Source organism: Pinus tabuliformis, chromosome 2_2 (genome assembly GCF_031772625.1).
Source record: "Pinus tabuliformis cultivar Carrire ecotype Pingquan chromosome 2_2, CPIR1, whole genome shotgun sequence".
Classification (NCBI taxonomy): domain Eukaryota; kingdom Viridiplantae; phylum Streptophyta; class Pinopsida; order Pinales; family Pinaceae; genus Pinus; species Pinus tabuliformis.
In genome coordinates this window covers 1,088,966,146-1,088,973,089 of record NC_142300.1, presented here as the reverse complement: position 1 = coordinate 1,088,973,089, position 6,944 = coordinate 1,088,966,146, and the positions used below count along the sequence as shown (strand labels likewise).

Here is a 6,944-nt window from a genome sequence, read left to right as displayed (position 1 = left end):
TACACACGGCGAAGATGTAAGCATCATCTGCCAGCAAGCAATACGAAATAGCAAGAGAAAAATACCCGCGGCTGCGCTAATCCTGGAGACGAGCTGAAGGTGGAAGGAGGGCCGCGAGCTGGGCATCTGCCTCTTCAGCAAGGCTTTTGTCTTCAACCACGTACGCCCAGCCATCACCCTCTGCTCGTCCCTCCCACATCTTCCTCCATATCTCTTTGTCGACGCCTGGAGGGGGTGGCCCCACTGGAGGAAAGGTGTCTTGCGAGCCTTTGTCTTCCATGCTTCCAGCTTCAGACGCTGGAGGCACCATAGCTGAGCCCTATTTCGTCGCCTCTTGTTCTCCTCTGTCAATTTCCTTGCCCTTGCCTTCCAGTTGCTTCTCCGGCAAGCTCTGAGGGGTGTCCTCCCCATTGCCTTCCAAAATTTTTGTAAACATGACTGATATGTGGGCACTAAGCCCTGGGTTGTCCTCAGAGCTTTGCAGCGTGAATACCACAGAGCCGAAGGAGGGAAGCTCCGGTTTTCCTTCCTTAGAACTCCCAACCTCCAAGAATTGTCTAATGGGGAGCGGGGTAGCCCTGGCTCTCCTATGACAATAACAGCAGCAGCAGTGGTGATGCTCATCTGCTGCGGGGGCTCGTGATGAGGAACCTCTCGCTGGACCTCTCCTGCATGGCTGTCGTTCTCGAATTTTGACCATGGTGAGTCCGATTCTTCTTCTGTATGCTTGCGGGTGAGTTTGGAATCGATGGCAGAACCAATTGCTTTCCAAATCTCTCTCTGGTACCCAATCTTCACTCTGAAATCCTCCCCTTGGTAGCAGATTAAACCATTTCCAGAACTGTCGTTGCAATTGTGCCAATTGCCTACGTCTGCTCGACCAACAACCAGAGTGGCAATGGCCACGGGTATCCAAGCCTCTGGGTGATAGAAACTGCCACCGCCGAGGCCCTCTGTGTTTCCGCCTCTTCCAGCTCTTCTCAGACAATAATTCTTTGCCCGATCCATCGTGCCTGTAAAACGCTGCCTCATTCCCTCGATACAGGCGCACATTAACTTCCTTCTGCATTTCCATCTACCATGCTTCCTCGCCATTAAATGCATTAACGCAGCAGGGGCTTCATTTATCAGCTGACGGCCTTCTCCTGGTGGCCGTGGTGTTAACACGGGGCAGCCCATGCGTGGCATGTGGCTCGCCCGTCCTTCCCAGTCCGCCACCCGCATCCGGGGAATTGGAATGATATATTGAACATATAACCCTGCCAAGCTTAAAAAACAACAACATTAAAATACACTAATACACCATCTCCCAGATTTTGTTAATAAAAACTTGACTTGCAAGATGGTTCCCTCGTGTTTATCACTCCCCATGTAGCTCCAACTCCCTAGATAGATGTCCACTTTGGTGTTATCGAAAATCTTCCAATGGGTTTCCACCAAAATCCAATGTTATCATCGCATTGGTCAGCAACGACCATCCATTTTTCAGCGTGCAAAGCAACTGAAATCGCCTGGCTGTCGCCCTCCACCAATAAAATCTAATCCACCACAGAATACTATCCGCAGGTTGGCCATACAGTTATCAGCTGAATCGGAGCGGTTACTTTCCACTGCCCATTTACAACAAGGTCAGTTATTGTTACTCCTTATCTCAGAACTATGCATATTAGTATTTCTAAGAAGAAAATAGCTCAAAAGTCGCCTGCAAACCCGTTGCTTTAAAGGAAAAACATGGTGAATTGTCGCTTGGTAGACTCTACTAATGTGGGTGATTCTTACAAATGTTTTGCTTTTACAAAATTGTCTGAGAAACCCTTTCAGACAATGCTGGAAGTTCCATTGGCCACAGATTACGGCGCTAACTCATTTCATTTGAATAGTGGAAACTCTTAACAGAAACATTTGATGTTAGAGCAATCGCCTTAAGGCTGTTTTTATCTGGTTTTGGTTGGCAAGTATGGTCCGAGAATATTGATAAAATAATTCCTTGAAATGGGCAATACCTTAGCAGAAATGTGAGATCACAAGTGACGCTGTAATGTTATCCAGTAGACCAATATAGTATGAGTAGATAATTAGTAGGAAAAGCCAACCGGACATGTTATTTCAATTTATTGAATTTTGTGTAACTATCGGGTTGGTCTTGACTGAAAGGTCAACCCTTCGAAGAGTTGATTCTGAAAGGCCTTCCTGGAGCTCAGTTAAGGTCCATACTGCTATTATAGAAACCACTGCAGTTGAATGGGGCAGCACTCTGGCTACACTTTGTGCTGTGTCAAGGTTATCAATTGTGGTGTGCATATTTTCAACATTTCAGCAACCTGGTCCTATACCAGCTGGTGCCCTAAGGCCTCGTTTGCATTCATGTTCGAGTTCGGCAACAATGAAATTCAGTAAAAAATCACCAGTGCAAAAAGATGTGATAAAGTTCACCATTAAGTTCAGCAAAGAGAATTAAGTCAGAAAATATGATGAAATTCACTGTTACAGAGAGGGCACGGCTAGTGACACCAAGACCGCAGTTATTTTTAATGAAGTCAGCAGCAAACTGCAGTGGTTGACCCCCTCGAGCTGATCCCCTTTGAGCCCATCACATGCATTTGTGGATTTTGGGCATTTATCAGTGTTTTCAAGCTGTTATTTTGAGCATTTACCAGTGACTTCAAGCTGTTATTTTGAGCATTTACCAGTGATTTCAAGCGCTTACAGTGGATGGGGTTTCAAATCTGCAAGGGTCAGCAGTGGCAACAACAATTCAGGCAATCGAATTCACTAGTTCTCATGGCATATATCAGTTCGTTAAAATTACCAATTTTTGTATTTTTTCAATAAAATTTAGCAAATCCTGTGATTAAGTTGGTCCTTATTGGCAAAACATAAGGGCTGAACAGAAGTCATAGTTGACAAGCAAACATGAGCTTCAGCAACATGCCCTTTTAATCAAACACCATCTAGAGCATTGCATGTTCAAAAAGTAGGAAAACCATTGTAAGATTTTGGCATTACTCCAAAAGTGTTTTCACTTGGCTAGGAGAGTGTTAAGTCTCCTAGTGTATTTGTGATGCTTCATCGACACATGAATGACTTTGTTTAAGTGGATGGTTGATCTTGGAGAAAGTGCTAGCATAGCACACTTGTAAGGAAATTTCTATCATATATGGTATGATGACGAGCCCATTGGGTGCTCAAAATGGGATAATTAATTGTTTGATTAGGAGAGCTGCTTACCTAGGAGGATGAACAAGGAGGGCACTTAGCCCTAAGAGCATAGAACCATGTGACATACACTTTGGAGGTTGGATAATTGATGTGAGGAACCTTGGTTTGAGGAGTCTTGGGCACAAGATAATATGTGGCGCACAACTAGAGGAGGAGCACCTTGCATAAGGACACTTGGAGAACAAAGCACCATGGAAGAGGGAGTGTTAGGTTAACAACTTGTTGGATAGTGCACCATCTTGGAGAAAGGGCATTGGGCCCTGCTATTGCAAAATCTAGTAGGTCTAGTGCAATGCCCCACTAGGCAATCTAGGCCTTAGGGCAATATGTTAATTTTTCTTAGGGCAATATTGTTCTTTGCTTTGATAATTGCATTTTATCATTTCCATATTAATTTCACCCCAAGACATCATAACATTATTCAGATTTATATCATTATCCAACAACGTATGCAACTATATAGAAAGAACAATATCATCATCATTGCAATGGAACATAAAGGAACAATAGAAGAAAAACATTCACATAGAGACTCCAGGATTGGTCGGAGACCAGGGAAAAACCCACTATGGGGAAAACCCTTTCAAATTCTTGTTCTTATTAGATTGTCATTGAATGATTCAACAAAAGAGAGTACAATGTTCCATATCTTCATCCATACAACTATCCAGCAAAGATCAACTAAACAATATCCATGAAATGAACCCAACAATGCCCATACTCAATAACCTGATTCTGAAGCCTGAAATGAACTGTCACTGTTTGCGGTCAACTGCCGAACGCTGTGGTCACGAGAGAAAACTTCGGACAATTGAAATTTCAACCTTTAGGTCCTAGTCGCATGGAGGAGGAGTCATGCATGCAACTGAGAAGTTCCAGTCGCTCCCTTGAGCCTGTGAGCCAACAATTGCAGCCGAAATTATCCTTTGTTAAGCCAGTGATTGTAACCCAAAATCCCTAATTTCCAGCCGCATGGAGGATGTGTTGTGCATGTGTCTGAAAGGCTTCAGTCGCACGTATGAGTCTTCTAGTGAGCGATTGCAGGTGAGATCTCTTTGTGTTATGCTTGCAATTGAGGCCCAAAACCCTAAAACAAAAATGTGAGCTTCAGACCCTGCAATATCTCCTTCCTACGAACCAATTCTCCGCGGATGTGCCTCAGGCTTGTGCGAGCCAAAAACAAGAAAAGAGAATAGAAGAATGTCTCTTGATGATATCCAAATGAGGTTCAGGTCACTTACATTTATAGCCTTCCAAGGGTGTCCAATTTGTTTTAGGGCCGACCTGATCAAATATGCACATTGTTGAATTGGGGTAGCATCGGATGTGCTCTAGCCACGAAATTTGGTGGAGAGGTTGGGGCACATGAGATCTCCAATAACCAGAAAGGGTTTGGTCAGATTCCAAACAGTTCAGGAGATATTAAAATAATTAATATTTTTAATGGAGTCCTTAAGTCTAAACTTAGGGAAAATAAAATATTAATGTGTATTAAAATGAATCTGTGTTAGAATGGTCCAAAAGACATGGATCAAGCCAGATCTAATCTTAGCCGTTGATTAGGGACTTAATCTTGACCGTTGAGATGTCAACAGGAAAAGTATAAGAGGAGGCTTGAGGGTCACTTGGAGAAGACACCAGATGATGAGTCATTCTATTCTCTAGAGCGGGGTTTGCTAAGAGAGATAGAATCAGTGATCGGGAGAGCAGCTGAGGGGCATTGAGTATAGAGAAATAGAGAAGGCAGAGATTGTGTCGGGAGAGCAGCGCAGTAGTCAAGGAGGGTGACACAGAGCCAGCAAGGGCTCATGCAGGGCCACGCAGAGGCAACCAAGTGCTGCATGGAGCACCAGAGGGGCCAAAGTAGCTGACGCAGAGGCTCCTAGAGCTGACGTAGGGCCTCCTAGGGCTGACGCATGCCTAGAAAGGTTGATGCAGGGCCAGCATGAGATAGAGAGGGGTTGACGCAGTCCAGTGTGGGCAGATGCTAGGGTTGCAGGAGCAGTTTTGTTTTGAGGAACTACCAGAAGGTTTTTTTGGGGTTTCACCTAGGAGATTTCTCTCAAACTGTGAGGTATAACTGCTAAGGAAATTCTCTGTTAGGTAGGCTAGTTTCGGCACCCAGATTGTACTCTGATATTGCTTAATAAGAAAACCCTCAAATAGTTGCACCGATTTTCCTGCGTTGGGTTTTTTTGGGGACGTTGGTCCAAAAATAATGGTGTCATGTGGTGTGTTTGTTCTTGTTTCTTTTAGTTGCTGATCTGTAATATGTTGAGAATGCACTGGTGTTTATTTTCAGTATTTACTTTGTAAATAACTTGTTAAAGAAAAATAACAAGTAGGTAGGAATAAATAAGAACAAGTACATGAAGGGTTTCTAAACTAAGTAAATTTAGAAACTTCAACATGGTATCGGAGCGTGATTGCAGATCATAGGAGGACTAAAAGACATTAGCCGAGCGAAGCAAAGGCAACAGAAAATAGCTGTCCTGAGGTGACATAAGCTGTTTCTAGCAGTGCAGAAGCCAAGAAGTGTGACGCATAGCTAGCCAAAGCAACCTAGAAGAAGCCGGGAGCTGCGTAGAGCCTCAAAGAGGCCAGCGTTGCGGATGTAGAGGGCCAGGGGGCTGACACAGGGCATCCTAGGGCTGTCGCAGACCCATCTGGGGTGACACAGAGCCAGCATGAGGCAAAGAGGGGCTGACGCAGTTCATAGAGAGGCAGTTGTTGGAGTTTAGAAGGCTGCAAAAATATTGCAGAGTGTAGCTGGTGAGGTACTGTAGTCAGAACAACACCTGACAGAGCAAGGCCAGAGGAGTTGTTACCGAGGGTTTCTAGCAGAGGAACCTAGATCAGCAGTGTAGTTGCACAAGACGATCAAAGTAGGGGCATCTTGCCAAGCGGCAAAAGGATTTCCAGGAGGGAAATCAGGACTCAGAGGGAGTCCAGAAGAGAACTTCCAGACAGGAAGTAGAGACTCAGAGGAGTCGAATAGAGAACTTCCAGGAGGGAAGTAGAGGAGCGTCATGGCACTTCACGAGGTAAGAGACCAGGATAGACTGGACGGAGCATCGAACTTCGCAGTCTGGAAGGCCATAATCTTATTAGTGCTTGACAAGAATCGTGTCAAGAACTTTGCCTTGAAGGTTATAGTTGTGCCAGTCGACCCCAATGAAAATGAAAGGTACGAAGAGGCGATGGCAAGGGCCAAGTGCATTATCCTTGATGGGGTCAAGGATCATGTGGTACCACATATAGCCGAGAAGGAAACAACAGTTCAGATGTGGGAGGCTCTGAAGAACCTATACCAGCATACTTCTGTGTAGAGAAGAATGTTGCTCGAGAACCATATGAGGTCGTATCAGATGAAGATGGGTCAAACGATTGACACCTTCCTCGGAGGACTGAATGAGATCCGAGATCAGTTGACTGCTATAGGAGCGACACCAGATCAAGAGCTTATGGTGAGGACAACCCTGAATGTTGTCTCAGAAGAGTGGGAAGTGTTTGTCCAAAGCATCCTGGGCAGAGGGACTCTCCTACCTTGGGACGAGATGTGGGCAGCTCTTCGCCAGGAAGAGATCAGACGACAGTCAAAGACAGGTAGCAGCAGCAAAGGGATCAAGGTCAAGCAGGAGGAGGAGGATGTGGCCCTAACATCTGAGGGAAAGCAGGAGAAGTGGAAGAAGAAAGATCTCTCCAAGATCAAGTGCTTCCACTGT

General features: G+C 45.0%; 1 protein-coding gene across 1 annotated transcript in view; it reads left to right on the top strand.

Moving 5' to 3' along the window:
* The first annotated feature begins 1,426 nt into the window (after positions 1 to 1,426).
* LOC149197185 (uncharacterized) overlaps positions 1,427 to 6,944 on the top strand; it is a 109,051-nt gene continuing 103,533 nt past the window's right edge. The window contains exon 1 of the mRNA XM_089403871.1: positions 1,427 to 1,628. The gene's annotated coding sequence lies outside the window, so the exon portion shown is untranslated. The remainder of the gene's footprint in view (positions 1,629 to 6,944) is intronic.